Source organism: Lissotriton helveticus, chromosome 4_1, assembly GCF_964261635.1.
Source record: "Lissotriton helveticus chromosome 4_1, aLisHel1.1, whole genome shotgun sequence".
Taxonomy (NCBI): Eukaryota; Metazoa; Chordata; class Amphibia; order Caudata; family Salamandridae; genus Lissotriton; species Lissotriton helveticus.
In genome coordinates this window covers 1234682042-1234709563 of record NC_136063.1, presented here as the reverse complement: position 1 = coordinate 1234709563, position 27522 = coordinate 1234682042, and positions in this window count along the sequence as shown.

The following is a 27522-nucleotide window of genomic DNA, read 5'->3' as shown; positions in this document are numbered from 1 at the left end:
TTCTCTATAAGGCATTTCAGTGTCTCTGATGTCATTTTTCCCATATTACATTATAAGACCTTTCCCCATGGAGCACATTCCTTGTAAATATGCTCCCACCTGTGCATGGTGAATTTAGATTTTGACTGTTTGAGTCACATACCCATGTTAAAAGTCACCCCAAAAAATTGCAAACGCTTTAAAAAAACACATTCATGTGTCTTAAGGACATTTTAAGTCATTTCCCCGTGGACAGTGTTTTGTAAGTGGCGCAAAAGAGGCATACACTATCATAAATCTGTCCCTAGCATTTTAAATGATTAATTCAGGATGACGATAAGGTGTGGCCTATCCAGAGGTTTGTTTAAGGTGAGGCCTACTCAGGATTGCAGATTAAAGTTACGCTTGATGAAGAATACACAGGACATAATACATGTAAAGCTCTACCAATAAAGTAAGTGATGTCCACTTCATTGCGCCAGTCATCATAAATGTATCCCTAAGCTTCTTATCTTGTTAGACATCAACCGCCATATGTATCATATAACTATTTTGCATTTCCAAAATAGCGAATTTTAAGGAATAAATAGCGATTCTTTACCATTCCTAATTTGCGATGAGCAAATTGCTAATTGCAAATTACCCATTCATTTCCATGGAGCAGGAGGCCCATAGGAATGAAGGTGCAATTTGCGATTAGCAATTAGCTCATCGCAAATTAGGAATTTTTCCAAAGGTGCAGGGGTGTCTCAAGAACACCCTGCTGCACCCCTGAAAACGAAATTTGTGGACATATGGCGCACATAAATTTTAACAACATTCCTTTACCTCAAAAACGATTTTCAATTCATAATTTGAAAACACTGCCCACAGGGAAATTACTTAAAATGTCCTTAAGACACATGAAAGTGTTTTTTTATTGCCTTTCCAGCATGGTTGGGTCACTTTTAACATGGCTATGTAACACAAACATTTAAAATCTAAATTTCCCATGCACAGGTCGGAGCATATTTACAAGCAACTTGCGCCACAGAGAAAGGTCTTACATTAAAATGGGAAAAATAACATCAGGGACAGTCAACTGCCGTATAAAGAAGCATACACCATTATGTCCTTGTCATAAATTTAAAAACAATTCCTTTTCCCCAAAAACGATTTTCAAATCATAATTTCAAAACACTGCACATGGGAAAATTACTTAAAATGTCCTTAAGACACATAAAAGCGTTTTTTGATTGCCTTTGCAGCATGTTTGTATCACTTTTAACATGGCTATGTAACACAAACATTCAAAATCTAAATTTTCCATGCACATGTGGGAGCATATTTACAAGCAATTTGCGCCACATAATTCATAATTTTCTCCTAAAAGCACACTATTCTCTATCTAAATTAAAGAAATATTTTCTCACCTTAGCAAATACTTTGAGTTTGAAAACAGTCTCAGAAACACACCAATTTGTCTACAGCAGAGCAAAAGGTATGCACTCCAGAGTCTGCAGCTATCAAAAGCACAGAAATGCTGTAATTCTTCACACATATCTCTCATGTCACCCAATCAAAACTCTTCCCTCACTTTTTTTCAAATGAAAACCCTTCCCCCCTCTGCCCTTTCTGCCTTTTCTGCATGGCAACCACATCTTGGAAGACTTCTGGTGTTTGCAAGTTCACACAACTTTGTTGCAATTGAACTCTGAACTCTCAGTGCACCTGCATATCCAGTGCATTCTTTCATTTAATGATTTTTTATTGACCATTCAAAATACATCTTTCAAAGAACACATCCGTGCACCCTAACTTTCTGTTTTCAGCAATCAAAATCCACCAATCACTGTTACTGCTTCATGAACACAGAAACTCCACAGTTTTTTTCATTTTAAACTCTCATTTTTTCAACTGCCATTTCATTGCCACACTTCATCTGACTGCAGGAGAACCTTCTCTCACCATGTTTTCTGTCTGGATTGTTGGACATAGTTATATTCACTGGGCTCAAAGGTACGTTGAAAACAGGAAATTACCTAACCTCAATTTACAAGATGTGGAAATTAAGTGGTTTGGCCACAGAGGATTAAAATGTCACCAATTGATACCATTGGTGAAAACCTTTATGCATTTGCCCAAACCTGACCTGTTAATTGTGCACTGTGGAGGTAATGACTTGGGCACTTTGACTGGTGTAGGTCTGGAAATGCTTTTAAAGGACACCTTTGAGCAATTAATGGCACTTTTTCCTCAGACTGCCTTGGTATATTCAAATATATGCCAAAGACAGAAATGGAGGTGGTCAAACCAATTTTGTCCACAAATTGAGAAGTCGAGGAAGCATGTAAACAAATCTGTTTCAGCTTACATGAGAGACCATGGAATGGGCTCCCTGTACAACAATAACTTGCGTTACTACATGCAAGATATCTACAGAGGAGATGGAGTTCACTTCTCAGATGAGGGCAACAGAGTTTTCACTCTGAATTTAAGAATGTGGATTGGTACCTACTTATAAGTACCTAAATGTACCATAAACCCAAAAGCTCTTCTCAGAGCTACCCCACATCTGATCACTCACAATTATTATTTTACTCTAACATTTTTCACTAATTTCCAACAAAGTACGCTCCCTGGGGCGCTACCCGGTACGCGAACCGGGAGCTAACCTCGCGATTTTTTTTTTTAAAATGTTTTTTTTTCGCACATATAAGCCTCCTCAGCCACCCTCAGAAAACCTAGGGGGTCAAGATAACTCTACCGTGCCCCCTTCTACCCATTCTGAACATTATTTGCCCTCCATCTTGTATCTTAATTCGACCGAAACACAAAATGGTGGACTCCCGGAACGCTTAAGGTTCGCGAACCGGGGCGCTCAACGGTTCGCGGACCGGGTCGCTCTCTGGGAAGCGCACCATCAAAAAAGGTGGGAAAGTAGTTCACAGAAAAGCCACTGGAGACAATTTCACCAAATATAGATTAGCTCATACTACATACCAATCCCTACCATTTTCACAAATTTGATTGGAATTCCATTTAGTCATTTAGCCTGTAGACCTCTCTAAATACCCTGAGGTAAATTACTTCACAAAACACATCTGAAGTGTTGGAATTGACAACCAATGAAAATGTTACTTTCATTTTCTACTTTTTTTACCTGACATTTCATTGGTTATATACCTGAATATATATAAAGGAAGAGAAGAAAACACAGCCATTTTGACTACTACTTCTTGCTGTACATTTCAATAGTATTTTCACTAATTCCTTCAACTTCTTTCTAAAGGTAAGTTTTTATTTTTAAAACTGAAGTATATTGTGCACTATAAGTTAATATGGTAAACTTTTTCTGATAGATATATACTATCCCTCTGTAGTAGTTATAGATTTAGAGAGACTTCTCTGTTATAGTTATGGATGGAGTTAGGCTTCTCTTGTATAATTATGAATTTACTTACGTTAAATCACATACACTTTTTTATATTCCTACTTCCACTCTGATACTATACACTGCCCAAAGATAAATTCACTGATAAAAAATGCCTATCTAAAATTATTCCCAACATTGCCCTATCTCTACTAATATATATTTTTTTAATCCAAATTTCAGGCAAAATGGAAGGCGAAAACCAAGTTTCTTCTGAAATGGACCTGCAAGAGAGCAGCCAAGAATTGATTGATACAATTGATCAAATTGACATTGAATTTTTCGATGAAACTTGGGACAATGAACTACTGCAATGTGTACAAGCAGTAGATAACCTCCTTGCAAATGAGGACATTTTACACCCTCAGAGACTACAATGTATATTCCATGATAATTATGAAATTTCTGACAATGAAATGTTAGAAAGTTTAATAAATTATGAAACACAATCACAATAAAAAAAAATGCTTAAAAAATAAAGAAAATAAAAAATAATCAACAAAAACAACAATCAATTAACATACAGCATTTGAAAAGTCTATCATTCATTTTTCATTGCAGTACGCTGCCCAGAACGCTTCCCGGTTCGCGGACCGGGCGCTCCCCACGCAAAAAAAACAAAAAAATTGTTTTGTTTTTTTTGCCCCGCGGGGCCCTTTTAAAACCTCCACATTAAACCTAGGGGGTCAGGGAGGATCTAGTATGCCCCCTTATGGTCATTTTCGCCTTTGTTTTGGCCTCCTCTTGTCTCTCAATCCTACCGAGAGACAAGATGGCGGCCGCTCCGGACTGTTTAGAATGTTGACAGACACCGGAGAGCCAATCAGCTTAGCTACGCGAAGTTCCGGTACGCTTAAGGTCCGCGGACCGGAGCGCTGCCCGGAGCGCGCTTACAGATATATATCTTTTTTTAAACGTTAATTTCTCAAAATCCACTGGAGCACATATATTGAGACCTAGAAAAGGCACATCGGGCTACCAGTCCCTACAATTTTGCCAAGTTTCATGCAAATCCATTCAGCCGTTCGGGCTAAAAGTGAGGCCAACCGCCCTATGAAAAACTCAATGTTAAAAACACGTTTTGGGACCCCCCTTTTTTCTCGGCCCCCCCTTGACGAAACCCCCCCAAATTTCCAAGGGCTGCTCAGAAACAAAATGTTCCATTTTCCAGAAAATTTCAGCCAATTCCGTCCACAAACGCCAAAGTTATTAGACATAGAATTTTCAAAAATCCCATAGGGAAAAAATCCTAACTATATATACCTACTGGCGACCGCCAGTAGGTAATATATATATATATATATATATATATTACCTACTGGCGGTCGCCAGTAGGTATATATAGTTAGGATTTTTTTGAATAGGGATTTCTGAAAATTCTATGTTGAATAACTTTGGCGTTGATGGACGGAATTGGCTGAAATTTCCAGGAAAATGGCACATTTTGTTTCTGAGCGTCCCCTGAAAGTTTGGGGGGGTTCCGTCAAGCGGGGGCTGAGAAAAATGGGGGGTCCCAAAACGTGTTTTTAACATTAAGTTTTCCATAGGGCGGTTGGACTCACTTTTAGCTCGAACGGCTGAATGGATTTCTATGAAACTTGGCAAAATTGTAGAGACTGTTTGCCCGATGTGCCTTTGCTAGGTCTCAAGATATGTGCTCCAGTGGATTTTGAGAAATTAACGTTCAAAAAAATATATATATCTGTGACAGCGTCCCGGTTAGCGCCCCGGTTCGCGTACCAGACGCGTAACGGAACTTCGCGAGGAGAAGCGGATTGGCTCTCTGGTGACTGTCAACATTCTAAACAGTCCGGAGCGGCCGCCATCTTGTCTCTCGGTAGGATCGAGAGACAAGAGGTGGAAATAAACGAAGGGGGAAATGAATGAAAGGGGGCAAGGTAGACCCCTCCTGACCCCCTAGGATTGATGTGGGGGCTATTAAAGGGCCCCGCGGGGCAAAAAAATAAAATATTTTTTTTTTCGATTTTTCGCGGTGGAAGCGCTACCCGGTACGCGAACCGGGTAGCTCACCGGTAGCGTAACGGGAGTCCGCCATCTTGTGTTTCGTACGAATTTAGTCACAAGATGGATGATAAACAATGTTGGGAATGGGTATAAGGGGGCACGGGAGACATATCCTGACCCCCTAGGTTTTCTGAGGGTGGCTGAGGAGGCCCATATATGTAAAAAAAAACAAAACTTTTTTTTCAAATTTTCGCACGGTTAGCGCCCGGTCCGCGCACCGGGTAGCGTTCCGGAAAGCGTAACAAGGGGAAAACCAAGGGAAATATTACAATAATATTTTAGAGTGCTTTGAGGTAGGGTAGCTCTGAATAGAGCTGTTGTGTTGTGTGGGTGATGTAAGTACCAACATGTAGGTACCAATGAAGAGTCTAAAATTCAATGTACACCGTCTCCTCTGTAGATATTTTGTATGTTCTAATATGGGTTATTTAAATGTAAATGTGTGGAAAAGCACTTCATGCTTTAAAGCAATTGTATTTTTGAACTGATTGTTCTTTCCTCTTAGTCCTCCTCTTTGGTTTTTTTCCCCACACTCTTCTTCAGCATGATAGCTGATAAATTTGTTCCCTCAAAAAATGTATATACATAAAAAAATTATATTAAATACATATAAAATATATTTTTCCTTTAAAAGAAGAATACATTCTACAGCTTTTGATATTTGCTATTAAAAAACCATTGAAATTCACTGAAAAAACCATAGGTTATAGACCATATATAGTTAGGAATTAGCATTTACAAAACCTTGAAAATTCACTGAAAAAACCATAGGTTATAGACCATATATAATTAGGAATTAGCATTTACAAAACCTTATTTTACTCACACAAAACCATTGAAATTCGCATATATAGTTAGTTGCACTAACTATATATCGCGCACCCGCAATCCACTGCTGATCATGTCACATATTACATCATTCATGACATGGTCAGTGACATCACTGATGACATCACTGATGACATCTCAAATGACATCACTGATGACAACATCCAGTGACTGTATGTTTCTGTAAAGTTAAAATATGTCTTACATATTGAAGAATGAGTGGATTTATAAGTGTCTGGATGAAGGATTTAGTAGGTGCATGACTGACTGTATGAGTGAGTGATTAAATGTGTCTCACTGAGTGCATGGGTTAGTGACTAAACTGTCTTAATTTGTGCATCATTATGTCTGTTGTTCTGTAAACTGCTGCATGTGTTGATCAGTAGCTATATGAGTAACTATATGGGTTATTGATTGGTTGCCCAAGTATTTGTATGGGAGACTGAGTGTGTGTGTGGGTGGCTGGGAGGTGTATGACTCTGTGCATAGATGTGTGAGCAGTTGATTCACTAGATGTATGGGTTCAAAAGTGCATGTGGGAACAGCTGCATGGGCGGTTGACTGTGTGCATGAGTGTATTGGTGAGTGAATGGATATCTCAGTGCTACATGTCAAAGTAAGTACATATGTAAAACACAGTACATGTGAGAGTTGACATATATAAATAACTGTGCATAAGAGCCAGTGAATGTGTGAGTGGCTGTATGGATCATTGTGAACTTGTATCAGGGATTGTATAAGAGAGTAAATATGTGTTAGTATATGTTTGAATACGTAAGGTGTGTATAACGGTATAGTTGAGGAAATGGAGGTGTGATTGATTCTTTGCATGACTGACTAGGTGTGTGAGTAACTCCATGGATGAGTGACAGTCTGTGAGTGTCTGTTTACACTGAGTGTATCTAAGGTTATATTAGAGTCTGAAGAGGTTCATCGTATTATCACATGAATGATGTCATCAGTGATGTGATCAGTAATGTCAAATGAGATGTCATCAGTGATGTCATCAGTGATGTCATTTGAGATGTCATCAGTGATGTCATCAATGATGTCATCCGTGATGTCATTTGAGATGTCATCAGTGATGTCATCAGTGATGTCATCAGTGATGTCATTTGAGATGTCAGCAGTGATGTCATCAGTGATGTCATTTGAGATGTCATCAGTGATGTCATCAGTGATGTCATCAGTGATGTCATTTGAGATGTCATCAGTGATGTCATCAGTGATGTCACTGACCATGTCATGAATGATGTAATATGTGACATGATCAGCAGTGGATTGCGGGTGCGCGATATATAGTTAGTGCAACTAACTATATATGCGAATTTCAATGGTTTTGTGTGAGTAAAATAAGGTTTTGTAAATGCTAATTCCTAACTATATATGGTCTATAACCTATGGTTTTTTCAGTGAATATATATATATATATATATATATATATATATATATATATATATATATATACAAAAGATTCCCCTGAAGCCAGTCTGGAGACAGAGAAACGCACACACTCGTATTCTTGGTTATTAAAGCGTCTTTATTTTAGACAGAATCGCCAGTTTCCCATATTGGAACATGTGAGAGCCACAATGCACAAAGATTGTACCAATGCAGTGGCCAGACACATGGAAAAATATCACAACAGTGATTGGGAAACCCTAAAATATTGTGCATTGGAACAAGTGCAACCACTAGAACGAGGAGGTGACAGAGTTAAACTGCTAAGGCAGAAGGAATCAAAACATATCCTAACCTTTCAAACAATGGACCCCATAGGTTTGAACCAGAACGAGGAGCTCTATGTCCATTTATAAACAAATATTCAAGCACAAGAAAAGAAAAGAAAAAACTGCAAAACAACAAGCGAACAATTGCTCATCACAGAGCTACATATAGGAGTGCAATAATGAAGATGAAACACTCGTTCCGATAAAAGATTGGTAAAAAAGGAAAATTGATAGATAAAATAAAACCGGCTTGATGAACTAACTCACCAGAGAGTGAAAATCATAATGGACTAGAAATAGAATGAACTGCCTAAAAACTGCAAACAGGAGATGTAACTCACTAGAGAGTAAATAATGTATTACTAAGAATTACTTAGATAACGCAGTTGATAAGTTCGTTTAACATGTAGTTGTTTTTAACAAATTGTTCTTTTTAAATAATTACAATCACTGTACACAAAAAAAACACGAGCACTTGAGTGAATGGAAAAAGTCACAAAAATACAGTCACAGACTACAAAACCCACAATGCACTAAACTAATTACAGGAAGTGATCTTGTGTATAAATAAAAACGCCCACAACAACGAGTTCCTCATCCCGTGAGCAAGCCTTGAGGAAAGGCGAAACGTGTTGGGAAACTGGCGATTCTGTCTAAAATAAAGACGCTGTAAACCCCCCCAAAAAAAAGGGAAACTGGCCATTCTGTCTAAGATAATGATGCTGTAATAACCAAGAATACGAGTGTGTACGTTCCTCTATCTCCAGACTGGCTTCTGGGGAATCTTTTGTATATGACATCGGCGAGATCCTGCCGAAAGGTAACACGCACCACGCACCACGCAAAAAAAAGTGCGCCGGAGTCAAGGAGGATCAACCCGGGAGCTATATATATATATATATATATATATATATATATATATATATATATATATATATATATATATATATATCCAAACAATTCCTCATGGCGAAAGAAGGAGACGGACCCCACGGCTTCAGGCAAGATGTTTTTTTATTTGGAACCTTTCAAGCGACGCGTTTCGAGTAGCAAGTACTCTTGATCACACACCTGATTAGCGGTCAGCTTGCTTTTTTAATGCTGTGTTTCCCTGACTCCCTCCTATGGGCCACACCTCCTAAAGTGCATCACATGACCTGATTCATGAACATAGAGATAGTGCACATTGTAAATGCGATATGTTAAACGACCTCTCGCGTTATATTCAAGTTTACAAATTTGCCTGTAAAAATGCATATATCTTAATGAAACAAATTGCATTATTTTCACTTAAAATGACTGTCCCATAATTTTATAATGTTGTAAAATCACATTAAAAATGTTCTCCTTATTTGCAAGATTGCACAAATTTCAATGATGTCCATCTTTTACAAATATCTTAACTGCATGAATACAGATACCAACATGTATATAAAGTGACTAGTGCTATATTTTGTGAAATAACAATATATTCAATATATTGCTGATCGTCCTTATCCACAATTATCATAACTGCATGAATGCAGATACCAATAGGTATATAAAGTGACTAGAACTATTTGTTGCAAACTGACAATTGAAAAAATATTATACTAATCATGAATCAGGTGAGTCATGTGAAAATCTGAATATTTGTGGTGAAGCAACACCCTGTTTACCCACGAGCTTTTATCCTATATATTTATTCAAAATTTAAAATTATTAAATTTTGTACATCATAAATATTAAGACCTATTTACATTTTTTTTATACTTAAAACCAAAGTATAAGTTCTGATCTGTACATGTGCATATTAGTGAGTAACAAACAAATGAAGACACTAAGAAAAAAGAAAACTGATGTAAAACATTTTTGAACTGTACACAATGCTTAAAAAAGATAGGAATTCTTATACACACGTTTATAATTCATGTAATATTCAGGTGCATGATTTTCATAATATGCCCTTGATATGTGCATGTGTATGGCTCAATGGGTTTCTATCATTGACACAGGTTAACGACCTGGCTCAAAAGTACACATAGAGTTTCCAGGACTATTAGATATTCTCATGAACTCGCTACGAACCAGTTCTGCCAATTATGGGGCATTTATAAAAAGTTGTGAAGATCTTCTGTCGTGTTAAGACTCGCTGTTTACTATCTAGCTCAATGATCTATTATGTTTCCAGCTTCCTCAGCATTTAATCCCTATCTCCACCCCTTCTTAGTGGGGGCACTGCATCAATGACGTAATAACTTAAGCACGACAGGTCCCTGTTGTGCTTCAAGTGAAAATGCCGTGCCACAGGGTAGGCTGAATCGTTATTTATGACTGCCCGGAGATGCTGCAGTATCCTGACATGCACCTGCAATCTCGTGCTTCCTACATAGCACAAAGCACAGGTGCACGTCAGGACATATACAGCAAACTCCGTCCGTCAGTTGAAATTGCCCCTGATTGCAGTTTTGGTGCTAGAGAATGGAGTATCATAGTGCGTGGTGTTTTGCCCAAACTTGCACGCCCGACAGGAGGTGCATTTAAAAAAGCATCTCCTGTTAAGCCAGGCACTGCCACTGCCTAGCTCGGGACTGGTCCTGACCAATTTGCTGTGCATGCTGTAGGCTCTTCTGAAGGTAATGATGGGTCTATCAGGGACTCTCGTGGATAGTACACCATCTGTTTTTAAAATAGACCAATATCGGTTGATGATGGATTTAATTTGGCGCTGTTGCTGATGGAAAGTTGTTATCAGCCTAGGGGATTCTTCGCTGCTCACTGCTTCAGAGGATTTGGCATAAAGAGAGATTCCTGTGTCCTTTCTTTGGTTTTGATTATTGCTCTGGAAAGAGTAGATTCGCTATAACCGCTAGCCCTCAAGCGCTCCAACATCAAAATTGCTCCCTCATCAAATTTTTCAATGCTGCTGCAGATTCTTTTTATTCGCAGAAGTTCCCCCAAAGGTATACTGTCAATGACATGTTTAGGGTGTCCACTACTGGCGTGCAGTATGCTATTGCATATTTGAGTTTATTTTAGTTTATTGTGATATCAAGCACTAATTGATGATCACTTTATGATTCCCCATTTGGGACCAACTGTACTTTGTACCAAACTTTTCCCGTCAGCATACCAATCTCGGGTTAAACAAATTCTGGTCAAAAGTCCAACCATGGCATACCTGCCTAAACGTGTATATCCATGACAGCACTGTGTCATTTGGAGCAAACTGTCTGCCATCACAGGTCTCCCATCAGCTGACATCAAATGTCATTACACTTTTTCCCACTACCAGCCTTGATCCAACTATTTTGTTCTACTTCTGAAACATTTTCCTGTACCCTTTTTAATTTGTCCTATGTGTCAGTACCTTTCATCAACAAGGTGAACAAAATATTTTCTTCCGACTGAAATTTCCATTAAATGAGCAGGCCAACAAAGCACAATACCTTGCTACTGAATAAGCATACCCATTTCCCATGCCAATGTAGCCATTACCACTTTGAGGAGCTCCACTTTTAACCACTGCAATCTCTTCAGAGAACTGTAAGGCTTTCAGCACATTTTTAACATGCACTTAATTTCTGATTGAAGTACCTGAACACATTAAGAACACTCTCTGTGACCTCAAATACCCAAAATCCTGGACAAACCCAAAGGCATACTGACTATCCATAAACATTTTCACTCTCATGTTAGCAGTCAAACTCCATGCTCTGATGAGGAGAGTCAATACTGCAATGGGTGATGAGGTAACTCCTTCAAACAAGAAAGCTTCCACAACATCATTTATAGTGCACACGGCATATACTGCTCTCAATGTGCCCTTATTATTTCTGAAACATGAGCCATCTACAAAAATAACATGACCAGGCTTGAGCAAGGGTTCGTCCTTAATATCAGGTCTTGGGTTAGTGCATAAGTCTGTGAGATCTAGACAATAATGTAAAATTTCGTCACAGACAAGATCCTTTATTGGCAAAAGAGTTGAACGGTTTAGTATTTGGCATCTTTTCAAAATCACATTATCGGAAGACAGTATAGCTTGCTCATACTTAGTCAGATGATTGTGTGTTATGTATTGGGTTTTAGTTCTTGTTAATAGAAGCTACATAGGATGTGGGACCATAACTGTCAAAGGATATTCCATCACTATGTTCGCACTATTTTCCAGACTAGTGCTCACAATAGCAACTGCTTTAAGGCAACCGAGAAAGAACTGCTGCTGCAGGGTGAAGGGTTGTCGAAAAATACTGCACTGGTTTTCAGGTGTCTCCATTCATCTGAGACAGCACTGAGAGACCGCAGCCCCCCCTCACACTAAAAATAAAGTGAACTCTTTTGTGTAATCTGCAATTTCCAGTGCCGGGGCAAAACACAATTTTTCTTTCAGCTCCATGGAATTGGATCAGACACATCTGTGTGTGTCAAAGTCAGGAAAGGCTTTGCAACTAGGGAAATATTTGGTATCCACTGTCTAGAGTAACCAACTATTCCCCAAAACAACCTGACTGTCTTTTGAGTGTCTGGTGGATTCATTAGAAGAATGGCTTCCACACTCTGTTGCGATACCTTCCTAGCACCTTTCTCAATTATGTGCCCCAGATATTGAACTTATTTTTGACAGTACTGCAGTTTACCTGGAGACACTTTGGCGCCGATTCCGATCTGGTAAAATATTCCGCCGTACGATTCGTATTCGTAGCCGAATCCATACTAATGGGAAATTACCGTCCGACCTGCGAATTCCGATCCATTTCCGTCGATTGCTGTACAAATATCAGCGAACCGTACGAACCACAGTCGATGACCCGTACGAATATGCATCGTGAATCCTACCGTACGATTTGTAACCAGGCCTTACAAACACACTAGTACGATCCTGTACGAAAAGCCTGTCCGCGATTCGTACGGCCCAAAGTATTCGCGCATGAAGATTGATTCGGATGGGATTATCCACCTCACAGCAAGCGGCATCAACACATACCACACGTGTACCCCTCGATCAAGCCTACGCGAACCCCCCACCCGCCAACGGCCCGCACTAGTCAACCGCACGCACAAGTACGACACGCACACCCCCCCATCAAGCCTACGCGAACCCCCCGATCCGCCAACGGCCCGTACTAGTCAACCGCACGCACAAGTACGACACGCACACACCCCCATCAAGCCTACACGAACCACCCCACCCGCCAACGGCCCGTACAACTCACCCGCACGCACAAGTACAACACGCACACCCCCCATCAATCCTACGCGAACCCCCCACCCACCAACGGCCCGTACTAGTCAACCGCACGCACAAGTACGACACGCACACCCCCCATCAAGCCTACGCGAACCCCCCCCGCCAACGGCCCGTACAACTCACCCGCACACACAAGTACGACACGCACACCCCCCTCGATCAAGCCCACGCGAACCCCCCCACCCGCCAATGGCCCGTACATCTCACCCGCACGCACAAGTACGACACGCATACCCCCCATCAAGCCTACGCGAACCCCCCACCCGCCAATGGCCCGTACTAGTCAACTGCACGCACAAGTACGACACGCACACCTCCCCCATCAAGCCTACGCGAACCCCCCTGCCAAAGGCCCGTACAACTCACCCGCACGCACAAGTACGACACGCACACCCCCCTCGATCAAGCCCATGCGAACCCCCCACCCGCCAACGGCCCGTACAACTCACCCGCACGCACAAGTAAGACACGCACACCCCCCATCAAGCCTACGCGAACCCCCCCACCCACCAACGGCCCGTACTAGTCAACCGCACGCACAAGTACGACACGCACACCCCCCATCAAGCCTACGCGAACCCCCCGCCAACGGCCCGTACTAGTCAACTGCACGCACAAGTACAACACGCAGACATAACGCCAGCACCTAAACCAGCACAAGGACTTTGCTAACGAGTCGCACAACAACACTGAACATGTCTCCTGTGTACACACCATTGAGAAACAATGTCCTGGTCACAGCCAAACAGGCAAACAGAGGTCAACACTAACACCTATCCCATATAACACACACACCACCAATTCAAATTAAGCCACACCCACAAATCGACCAATAAAAGGGTCCACACATACAACCCATCATCCTTTGCAACATACCCATCCTTGCGAAGACACAGACATCTCACCAACAATTGCAACCACACACCTTCACACATACACCCTATCTCATCGACACCCACACCACCCCCTTCACAATCAGACCCACACACCCTCATCCATACACACCATCACCCCCTCAATCACATACACCCCACACCATGACCACACCCAAGAATCCAAAGTTCACTAACCCGGAGAATGAGATCCTTACAGATGAAGTCATCAGAGTCGAGCCACAGCTATTTGGCGCATTGGTCAGACATACCAGCATGGCTGAAAAAACACGCCTGTGGCAGAGGATCGTAGACAAGTTCAATGCTGTTGCACCCATCAGGCGCACCAGGCAGGAATGCCAGGCCAGGCGGTATGATCTGCGGAGGATGGTCAAGAAGAAAATGGACCAGGACTACGCCAATGCACACTACACTGGAGGTGGTGGTCCCCGTAGACCTCCTGTATACCAGCCCTGGAAGGAGAAAGTCATGGCCCTGATGCCACCGGTGGGAGTACACGGAATTGAAGGAGCCGTTGAGTCTGGTGAGTGTACAAAAAACACATGTTACATGGGTGGACTTATAACAGTGCCCAGCAGCACGGGGTGGGTGGCCATGGGTCCCAGCAGGACACAACAGAATGGGGGTAGTTGCAAGGGGGAGGCAATAGGGTGGAAGGTGTAGGGTAGGAGGCTGCTCTCATCCCATATGTCCCAGGGACACACCCAAGCACCATGCCCAATGCACAGGGATAGGGAAATATCACACAAGATAGTAGACCACAGCTTCTAAACAATTTCATGTTGCTGACACACCTTTCAGAGATGCATCATTTTGTGACACAGTAAGGCAGTGTAGCAAGCGAGCGAGCACAAACAACCTGTCTCCATCCCTCTGTTGCCCTCCTCCCACTGTCTCCCTCCCTCTGTCTCCCTCCCGCCATCCCTGTCTCCCTATCCCTCTGTCTCCCTCCCTCTGTCTCCCTCCCTCTGTCTCCCTCTCCCTCTGTCTCCCTCCCTCTGTCTCCCTCCCTCCCTCTGACTCCCTCCATCCCTGTCTCCCTCTCCCTCTGTCTCCCTCCCTCTGTCTCCCTCCCTCTGTCTCACTCTCCCTCTGTCTCCCTCCCCCTCTGTCTCCCTCCCTCTGTCTCCCTCCCTCCATCCCTGTCACCCTATCCCTCTGTCTCCCTCCCTCTGTCTCCCTCTCCCTCTGTCTCCCTCCCTCTGTCTCCCTCCCTCCCTCTGTCTCCCTCCCTCCCTCTGACTCCCTCCATCCCTGTCTCCCTCTCCCTCTGTCTCCCTCCCTCTGTCTCCCTCTCCCTATGTCTCCCTCCCCCTCGGTCTCCCTCCCTCTGTCTCCCTCCCTCTGGCTCCCTCCCTCTGTCTCCCTCCCTCTGTCTCCCTCTCCCTCTGTCTCCCTCCCTCTGTCTCCCTCCCTCTGTCTCCCTCTCCCTCTGTCTCCCTCCCTCTGTCTCCCTCCCTCCCTCTGTCTCCCTCCCTCCGTCTCCCTCCCTCCCTTTGTATCCATCCCTCAGTGTTCCTCCCCCTGTCACCTCACCCCAGCTCCCTAGGCACACACACAGTTGCACCCGAGCACTGCACAGGCCTTATAAAGACCATAGAGCAGAGTGTTAAGGGATGTCTCCTAATTACCAGCAGTCATGTACTAATTGCCTGCGACACACCCACCATTTGCAGGCGACACTGTACTGTGTCAGGACACACAGTTTGGAAAGCTCTGTAGTACACAATGGGCCCAGGTGTAGGCAGCACATGTCCCCCCTGTGATCATTGCAAACACAAACACCAGGACAAGGTCACACATCCTGTGCAGGAACCCACAACCACGATTATGCCAGCATGCTACATGAGGGGACAGTCAAATCATGAAGGATGGACGCTTGCAAATCACACACAAACTACTAGCATGGCCTGTCATACACCCCTCTTACAGAAACTCATCCCCTGGGAAAAGGCAATGGAGTGCAACACTGTCCCAATTGTCATGTACCACAACTAAACACTCAGGGCCCGATTCACAGAATGAACTTAAGACTAAATCCTAAACTTACTACTATTTGGTATTCACAGAATGCACTTACTACTTTTGGGATTCACAGAGTGAACTTACTACTTTCGGGATTCACAGAATAAATTTACTACTTTCGGTATTCACAGAATAGATTTAAGACTACTAACTCTAAGTCCGAAATCGGGGAGTAAATTCCGGCCCGGAGGCGGAGCTTCCGGCCTGGAGGCGGAGCTTCCGGCCCGGAGTCGGAGCTTGCGGCCCAGAGTTGGAGATTTCAGCATGGCAAAAATCCCCACCTCCGAGCCGTAAGCTCCGCCTCCGGGCTGTAAGCTCCTCCTCCGGGCCGTAAGCTCTGCCTCCGGGCCGGAATTTACTCCCCGATTTCGGACTTAGAGTTAGTAGTCTTAAATCTATTCTGTGAATACCGAAAGTAGCAAGTTTATTCTGTGAATCCCGAAAGCAGTAAGTTCACTCTGTGAATCCCGAAAGTAGTAAGTGCATTCTGTGAATACCAAATAGTAGTAAGTTTAGGATTTAGTCTTAAGTTCATTCTGTGAATCGGGCCCACACTCATATGAATACGCATACAAATTTTACATGCACATTGCAGATGCTCCAGTCCATTGTGCCTCTCACACAATGCACGTGCCCCATCTCATGAACGTTGTGGATGCACTTAAGTACGAACATGGACATGGGTATTGACAAGGTGATGCGTCTTGGAGAAGTGCCACGTTCTAAAGCCATGATCTAGAAGTGGGTGTACAGGTCCAGGGGTGTTGGCATTGGTTGGCCATCACGGAACAGCAACACCTATCCAAAGTAGAAGAATTTATCCAAAAAAATAATGCTCCCTCTCTTACATGAACATGCTGCATCTAAACTCTGTGCATGGTTGACGCAGACATAAGGATTAACACTGTATCCTGGATGTTGCGTGAACCAGAGCACTGCTGTATATGTGTTGTGCCGGAAAGGCAAGACACAGCAATGGCTGTGTCAGTCATTGTCAAGAGAATGGAAGAAGGAAAATATCCCAGAGTACATGTCAATTTACTAGCACTACATACACAACTGAACAATGACAACAATGTAAAGCTTGTGGAACTGTGATGCTGATAATGCCTAACTAATTAAGATGTCACTTGATAGTGCATTAACAGTATCTGTCTCTCCCACACACAGGGCAACGTGTGGAGACCCCCCCCAACCAGGGGGGAGAAGGATCCCAGTCCCAGGGTCAGCAGGACCCTGACCCCACCGCCAGCGAAGCCACTCAACGCACTGTGGATGACCCCAACCAACCTGGCTCCTCTGGATCCCAAACCCCTGCAGCAACTGTACCAGCGACATCTGTGCCAACCACCGGAACCATTCCCACCACATCCCAGCAGACAGGTCAGAGCCCTGCCCATGATCCACCAGAGAGCCTGTCTGAAAATGAGGGACACCCTTTGTCGGGCACCCCTGAGGTGGCAGACAACATCCACCCTTTCAGCACTCGGGGGGCCCGTCGATCGGATGTGCCCACAAGCGCAGGCCATGCTCGTGTTGGTCAGGGTGGTGGGAGTGGTGCAAGGCGGAGGCGAGATTCTGGGCAGTCAGCTGCAGCGCCCGGTATGTCTGAACTGACTAACATCCTGGAGGCATACCGGCGGGACACCAGGGAGGTGAGCCAGCTAGCGGAGGCCCTCAACCAGGTGAAAGAACAGCAGGCTGAGCAAAATGCCAGGCAAGACCAACATTATGGACGGGTGGAGGCAAGTCTGGCTGAGCTCTTGACAGTGTATCGGGAAATGAGCCAATCACTACGTCAGATTGCTGCCAACATGCAGCACCCTCCCTGTGTCACCAGGCCAGCTACATCAAGGCAAAGTGCGACACCAGCCACAGGGAGGGAGGAGGAGGAGGAGGAACTGTCTGACGTAGCCTCCCATGCATCGTCCAAGCCTGCGCATGAGGGTCCCCCAAGGAAGAAGGGTCGTCCACGGCTAAGACGTTGAGAGGCAGTGGGCCATGCACAATTCCCAGGACACCTGACCTGGCATATTGCCCTTGGGTGCAACAGCATCACCTATTAGACTCTCCCACATGGACTTGCTGGTCACAGTCTGCCCATTGATGCCAAGCACTGTGGCCTGGACTCTGTTGACTAAAACTGTAAGGCATCTCATCTCCAGCAGTGAACTTTGGATTCCCCCCTTTCTGAACAGCACCTCTTCACGTTTCCTGCACAAGATCACCCAATAAATATTCTAAACATCATACGCATTTGGTGAGCTATCTTGTACCCACAGTATAAAATAATATGTGTGTGCAAATGTATGAAATGCAAGGGTATTTAACAAACTGCAGCCATCCACACACTTGGATCTGAGTACGGGTGAGGACACACATCGGTCACAAATTCCTAACAACTAGATACATGGATGGAAACACACACCTGTGAGGGATAGTAAATTCTGGAGGGGGGTTTGGATCACAAAACTGCAAGTACAGCCAGGCCCAGGAGAGTCACTTTGAGGTATATAGATCAGTGTGACAAAACTAGTTGTCCACGTAGGGAGTACCTACATCTTTGTCCTCAGGTGTGTGAACTATCATCAGCATGATGCTGTACTGTGGATGTGATGAATGGCGCACAGGACAAGGGTGGCAGGACAGACTGTGGGCAATGGGCTGTAGCACTCTACCCAAGCTTACCTGATTATGTGACCTCCCCCTGTGGATCTACAAGTACTAAAGTCCTGTGATGGGTGCAACGCATCCAGAACAACTACCCATGTCTGACAATTATCTACACCAGAACGGCCAAATCACACCACACCCAAGAGACGTGGTCATGGTGTGTGTCCCCTGTGGCTACTTGACTGACTGTGACTGCTATGTTGAAGTGGTGTGACCAGGTCGTGTACTGCCACGTGACTGTAAGGAAGCCGATTTTTGCTGCTGTGGTGTTGACAAGGTAACACTGTACAATATTGTGCCTATGGAAGGTGTGTGTGTGCTGTACAAGGCACATGACCTGGTGGTACGTAGACACACTGTCATGTGGCTCAGAATAGTCTTGCCAGTATGTGTTGCACACACAGGCACAGAAGCTGTAATGGGTGAGTTTGATGCATCGTGATACCAGGAGGATGATTGTCTGGTGTTCTCTGTGTGTAGGGTGGCTGGAGCATGCTCTACAAATTGATGAAAGGAGGGGTATCCTGTAGGCATGTGTGGTCCTGGATAGAGTGCGCTGCATTGTGGCTGTGTATGCAGCAGCAGGAATGAGTGAAGACATGACGGCAGGAGGGGTGTGACAACTTGCAAAACAAGCACATACCACAAGGGCATTGGCAAGCCACAGAGTGACATGTGTATGTGAATGCAGGAGTGTCTGCTTCACTCAGGGTCACTGCAAATAAAATGGCACAGTAATCACCAAAGATCACGGTCACTGGATCAGGCCCCTTAGGGACAAGTGGGACACAGGACACACAGCGTCAGCAGGTATAGACTACAGCTAGTGTGTTCCAAGCTAAACAGCAGCTACACAGCCATCTACCTCACACACAATATAGTATTTTAGCCTTAACCAACACCATGCATGTAGTCACTGTACACGTAAACACATAACAAGCATAAGCTTACTTCATGCCATATAGTATACATGCACATTAGAAGGACATGTGCGTTGACATCAAGGAGGCACAATATTCAGTTGAAATCACACGTCATGCACAACATGATGATTTACCTTGTGAGCCCATGGAGCATAATCAAACATACATGGTCATTGGCATTGGCAAGAAGACAAAAAAAGTCTATGAATGATGTCACCTGTAATGCAGCAGAACGATTAGCTACAAGCCTGCCAGGGACTGGCTGTACCTTTCTTCATCAGAGTGGTGTGATGCTCAAAGGGTTCCACCTCCAAATAGCCCCTTGTTCTGAGTGCAAATGACAGACACAAAAGGGTGATCAGGCGAGGGAAGGAGAGGATGGGAACTGCAGGGAGGGAGACCTGAAACAGAGGCAAATAACCATTAGGAGTAGTTTCTCATGTCACTGACACTACAAATACCTCATGAGATACACTGTACCAGTCACACCTGTGAAGTGTAACGACTGTAGCCAATTTGAGATCACTCATCATGCTATCACATGAGATCCGATGCTGTAACACGGACACATAAAACCTAAGACAGTCTGTCATCTATTTGAGTCTTGTGTAACGCTCACAAGTCAGCTACTATGCAATGAGATCTATGTGGACAAAAAATAATTCACAGTGTCTGATAATGTGGACCATACAAACAAATTAAAACATATGGCAATGCTACTTACGCAAAGTGTAATATCTGTATTTGATTATGTGTACCCGTAAGGGCCATGTAGGCAAACTGGACATCACCCACAACAGCTGTAAGAATCACATATGATGAGGAAGCTAATGACCTACATGCAATGAAGGCACTCTGTAGCCAGTCTTTTGTTCTATCAACTTTGCATCACTATGCTAAACATGACAAGCAGGTTGAAAATAACTCAACAGCCAGTGATGTTGATCCAAGCCACATAATGAACCCTACCATCACACAGAAATGCTGCACGGGACAAGAGAATCATGTGAATGACCGCACTCCACTGGTGCAACACAATAATTCACATATGCATCATCCAACCATTGTCATGTCTAATGCTAAACATTCATGGCATCATGTGAATTAAAACAGAACTGCTACTCACTGTGAAGGCTGGCGTAGCAGTATTCTCAACCTGCACTGAGGTAACGACATGACAGTGACATGACATACTGCAACAAGGGGCAATGCATCCATGCGAACGGAATCACAGGACAGTTGTTTTAACATGTGGAACATACACTGGGCCACACCTACACGACATGGTTTTGTGGTAAACAAACTGGACTGGGCCACAAGGTGGAGGTGAGGAACCAGACACATTCTAATGCACACAGTGAGGCTGCAATCCCCCACAGAGTCCGTGGTTGTGACCTCTAACACAATGTCAAACCATGGTATATGCAATGTTGCAGTGTCACTGTCTACACACATTGATGCATTCACCAGAGTCTAAAACTACAACAGATGAGTGTCAGATGGGGTGACTATCCTGTCATGGGAGTGGGCCTACATGTAATAAGAAACATGTTGTTGCATGTATGCATGGTCTAACAACATGCGCATGAACATGTACCACACATTTGAAACCATACCAACGCTAAACAGCCTCATATGAGTCCTTACCCAAATTGACTTTTCCACATGTCCATGCATGCTCCGTTGATTTGGCTTGCGTTGCAATCATAATGAGCAATAGCAGGCTGACCACGATGACACCAACGGACAACAGGCAGGGCGTGCTGGGGATGAGAGGCACACAATGGGTCAAGTTCCGTATAATGTCATTCTGACACTGTCCTGTTGAATAGCCGGATGTTGTAGTACACCTGTACATTCCAAGTACACACATAGCACGTATGTGTGTTGCATTACATCTGCACCTGTGTGACACTGCACAACAAACATCCAAGTGACATCGCATACAGTCAGTCACATTATGCTACCCATGCAACTCTATAGTACATGTTTTACCAAAATGCACCTATGACTCACCATTATGAAAAGAAGTTGCGGATGAGGTGACTCCGGATATCATCTTCATCCTCCTCGTCACTGGCATCCTGGGCAAGGCCTTCATCCTCAACGGGCGGATGTTCCAGCTCATCAGGATCAAGGTAGAGTGGCACGGCCTTCTCCACTGCCATGTTGTGTAGCATGCAGCACACGGTGAAGATGTCACACACCTTGCGTGGGATGTATTGGAGGGCTCCGCCTGTCTTGTCTAGGCACCTGAACCGGCTCTTCAGGAGTCCAAATGTTCGCTCGATCACCCGCCTAGTCTTCCCATGACCATTGTTGTACCACTGGTCTGCAGCTGTCCTGGGGTTGCGTAGTCATTAGCCACGGCATGTTTGGATATCCTGCGTCTCCTGCAAATTGACATCATGGAAATGAGTGTGTAATATGATGCAGTCCATGAAGTTTTGACATACTGACATACATAGCTGACAGAGTTTACCCACCAACAAGACATGCCCAATGGTTGTGCAGCTGCATCATCATCTGTATTGTATTGCGACTTATATAGCGCACGTATCACCCGAAGGTATCAAGGCGCTTGCTTAGGGAACCCGTCCTGGTATTCCCCTGTGAGATACCCCGACAGGGTATCCACAAGGTGAAAGCCAGGCATCCCGCCGCGAGGGGCCGTAGTGGAGATTAAGCAAGCTATTGCCCAGAGTCGCAGAGTGTGACCCCGTGAGTCGAGTAGGCACCGGAGCGAGAATTGTCGCGTCCGTGGAATTGTCGCGTCCGTGGAATTTTGGAGCCCGAGACCCGCCGAGGCGGGGAATCGAACCCTGGTCCACGGCCGATCTCAGCTTCCGGGTCTGCCGCCTCTAACCACTGAGCCACGCTTCTCCACATCTGTGGTACCCTGCTACGCCTCATGATGAAAGCATCGTGGCACGATCCTGGAAAACGTGCAGAAACATGTGAGATAAGCATGTTGGCAAGACACAACACCAGGGCATTTATCGAGTGGTAGTGTTTCCTGTTGCGGTACGCTTGCTCCTGAGCCTGTGGTGGCACCAGAGTAACATGTGTACCATCAATTGCACCAATTACATGTGGCATGCGTCCCAGAGCATAGAATTCCCCCTTGACATGGGTCAACTGTTCTGGAGTAGGGAATGTAATGAATTCATCTATGTGCAGCAACATAGCTGCCAATACATCGCTCAATACCCGGCTAAACATTGTCTGAGACATCCCATCCCACATCAGCTATGGTAAATTAGAACGTACCTGTGGCAAAGAAATGTAGGGCTGCCATCACCTTTATCTTGGGTGTCAGCGCAGTTGGATATCTGTGTCGTGGTTGCAGGTGTTGTGCCAGCCTGTCCGTCAGGTCCTTGATCAACTGTCTGCCAAAGCGGTAACGCCGTATGCAATTACGTTCCCTCATGGCTTCCAAGTCTGGCAACGGCCTTTCCAGAGGGGGTGCCCTGCAAAACATATTTAGTAGAAAATGTGTACAACTGTCAGACAAAGACAATGACAATGTACATGGCACAAGCAACACTGCTTCAACAAATCTAGACAATCTTGAGTGTGGCGTGGGATACACACTGAGGAAACATGTGCCAGCTGCCAGCCACTCCTCCGTGAAAAGTAAAAGACCTGTGGTCTGTGGAATGGATATGACATGCATACAAATGATCTGATGGGAAGGTGTGAGCGAGCATGACAATGTATCACGTCAGTGACACACGTCACGTGAATTGCATTAGGAGGTTGTCTGCACATCCAGACAGCTGACAGCAATACACACACCCACATCACATGTGGCATCAATTGCACAGATCTGACACATTCCTATTGCGGTGTGATATTTCCTAAACTATTACATGGACATCATCAGACAGCAGAAATGTTTTATTTGTGACAAATGGTGTGTGATGCCATCACACATATGAGCGGTTCATTTGCACAAGTGGCATGGTGTGCGTACATGTGACACCCTGTCATCACGGCAAGGACCCATCATGGATGCTCCTACAGCAGATATACTGAACAGTATGAACAAGTTACTTACCTTATGTAAATAAATATCTGTAAGGAACAGTAGTTAGTACCATATTCCAACCTTGGAATACATACCAGGCTTGGAAACAAACCACCTCCGTGGATGCCATCGCTCTGCCTAGTGAGTCAGTGCTATCCAGCCCACACCGGATCAAATACCGTGCCGCAGATCGGCATTCTACAAGGGCTTGGCCAAGTATTGCCCGTACCTACAACCTGCACTCTGGCAGCAGTTCGACAACCATGTCCCACAGAGAGTGTGTGTATCGGACAAAGAGGCATGTGATGTCGGAAGACCTCAGCCCCAGACTCAGGGAGGATGATACCATCTTTCCGTACTGCTCATACCACTTGGATACCCTGTCCAGCGGAGTAAACGGGAATGCGGTCTGTGATTTGGAGGCCTGGATGCCCATGCTCTCTGGGGTGGGGTGGGAGGACAGGAAACATGGGTCATCCGGGGACGGGTGTGGGCGTCTGGCAACGTGCCTATCTACAGCCAAACCTGCAGCAGGCCTGGACATGGTGGCCAATATAGCGTCAGTCAATGCCTCATGAAACGGCTGCAGAGGCTCAGCCAAGCTTGACTGCAGTTTAAGGACCTCAGTGAGGAGGTTGGTCCTAACGGCCGCAACGGGTAGATGAAGGGTCAAGGCTTTGGCCGCCCACGTAAACACAACACTGTACGTTGCCCGCTCATCCAAAGACACGGTTGGAGTAGAGACATTATCAGTGTCTGGCGAGGTGTCCAGACCACTCGCATCCCCCAGTCCACCTGTCCTGTTGTCTTGGGACTGACACTCACGTGTCAGTGGGTCTTCAGAACCCTCCCAATACTCCTTATCAACCATTCCCTGATAATCAGGGTTGTCATAAGATGTGCCCGGCTCGTTGAAGTTTAGCTCCCCATGCAGCATTAAAAGCGGTGTTCTGCCGCGCAGTTCCCACACCGGAGCCGTATAGTGTGTGGTATCGGGGACAGCACTACCCGAGGACGGTGCCAAGGGTGACAGCTGGGGGACTGTTGCCGGTGAGGTCGTGAGGTGAACCAGCGAGGACCAGGATCACCAATCGGATCCAGTCTGTCCCAGCGGGGCCGGGACGAAGGCGCCGCCAGCGTCAGAGCCAAAGCAAGTGACGGCGTTCGGGGCAAAGCACCAAACCCGCTAGTGCCCCCAGACGGGTCCACTGGGCCCTAAGCCGCGGCGTAGCCCGTCGGTGGAGTGAGGGACATCATGGCCATGAGTAAGCGCACTAACTCCTCCTGCGTCGCATGCTGGCCAGGGACCGGAGGTCGTGGTGCAGGCTACGACGGCTGCAAATCTGACGGAGACGCGTGGGCGGTGTCACCCAAATTCCATGCAGCATTGCACGTGCATTGTGGTGAGTTTGAAGTGCGATGACGTCTCTTTGACTTCTTGTGGTTACCTGACGACTTTGCCCTGGAGGACTGATGTCAAATCCCGGGGCTCTGAGGTTTCAACCCCCACGCCCGGGCACTCGACCTACGTCCAGACCATGAGCTATTGCGGTGCAGGGCCAACTGCTGGAGTCCGAGCCGCTTGCAGGACCACTCACACCTAGCTTCATATGTCTGGTCCCGGCAGTCTGAGCAGCTCTTGTTGTCGTGCTTGACGTCAAAACAGTGGAGACACCGACGGTGAGGGTCAGTCACCGACATGAGTCGGTCGCAATCCTCACAGGCTTGGAAACGGCCATCCCTATTGGCACCGTCCTGAGTCGGACAATCCAAGTTAAATGGTCAGAAGTGATCGTACTATGATTCGAAAAAATAAATGAGTACGGTTACACTTTTACGGGAACTGCGCTGGTGGTGTGAAAAAAGAGGACCTGACGTGAGCACGCAGAGGCAACGTATGAGTACTCAGACAATGTCATCACGGCGCACACAATGCCAATGACACACATGGAGCCACAGGAGATGCCTACCGACACACAAGTGTACTGCTAAGCCGAAATTGGAAAATCCAGTATGACACTTGGGGATATTCTAAGGTGAGGAATATAATACTGACCTGTTTCTTTCATATTCAAACAGCATGCACAATGTCGCACATGGTACACACATGACGTGGTCACACAGGGTCATGCTGTGCATCAATTCGACCTCTGTGACAGTGGGCATGTTGCTGTCATCATGTGACAGTTCCCTGTACTGAATGGTGTGCCATTCCAGTGTTGATGTGCATCACAATATGTTGCAGACGTTACTCAGGTGCGAAGTGTTGTATGTATGTGATACACATGTGCACAATGATTAATGACATGTCTCAACAGCTCTTCACACATTAACTGAGCCACAAGGCCACAGTCCCTGTGCTTCTTCAATGTCTGCCACACCTGGGGCATGCTGATGTAAGGATGCCATGCTGATGTATGCATCCACATCGTCAACATGAGTGTAGACTACATCCCTGCAATGTGATTTCCTGGGGTCACTCTCCCAATGGTGACATGAAGGAGGTCCGGAACGCAGCCTACACAAGCGTTCACTTGAGCATGTCTGACTCACTGTACCCCAATGGTACGTGCATGTGTACGCCTCGTTTCCCTATTGCATTGTAGCCATACGCGAGCACAGCGTACCCCAATAGTAGGTGCGTGTGTACGCCTCGTTTCCCTATTGCATTGTAGCCATACACGAGCACAGCGTACCCCAATGGTACGTGTGTGTGTACGCCTCGTTTCCCTATTGCATTGTAGCCATCCGCGAGCACAGCGTACCCCAATGGTATGTGCGTGTGTACCCCTCGTTTCCCTATTGCATTGTAGCCATACGCGAGCACAGCGTACCCCAATGGTACGTGTATGTGTACGCCTCGTTTCCCTATTGCATTGGAGCCATACGCGAGCACAGCGTGCCCCAATGGTACGTGCGTGTGTATGCCTCGTTTCCCTATTGCATTGTAGCCATACGCGAGCACAGTGTACCCCAATGGTACGTACGTGTGTACGCCTCGTTTCCCTATTGCATTGTAGCCATACGCGAGCACAGTGTACCCCAATGGTACGTGCGTTTGTACGCCTCGTTTCCCTATTGCATTGTAGCCATACGCGAGCACAGCGTACCCCAATGGTACGTGCGTGTGTACGCCTCGTTTTACCATTGAATGGGTTGCATTTGCAACGGCAATGGCACCGTACTTGTGTGGGTATTCAAATAAATACATAGGGAACATCTAGGGGAACAGTGGAATGATCAGAATGCAACCAGGTTGTCATGGATACAGAGAGTTTTGAGCCTCCTACAGGTGTTCTAGAAAATTCAGTTGGGCAAAAGTATACAATGTTGCAAAAGTTGTTGTTCAGCTCTGGCTCAGTTTTCAAACCATGCATATGTGTGTCATGGCCTTATGTGTGATGGGATTGGATAAAACATAGAATGCAAACTATGGTGGCCTATCACACACTACTCCTTGGACTCACAGACCCTCTGCAGCACAAATATAAGGCAGCATGTGGCTGTGTGAGGGCACTTGCCTGCACAACATTGGAGTGGAAAACAGCTGCTGTCTCTGTATCCTCTAGACCCTGATTAGCTGAGCATGGAGAGGGCACCTGCATTCAGTGATGGTGAGAACAAGGCCCTGCTGGATGCCCTCCTACCTAACTAGCAAGCTGTATGGGAGACCAGAGGAGCAGGTGAGTGATGTGTGCACTACCTTGGAGTGTGCACCTGTTGTGTGTGTGACACTATGTATGTATAGTGGATAGATGCTATGTTGTTGGGAGT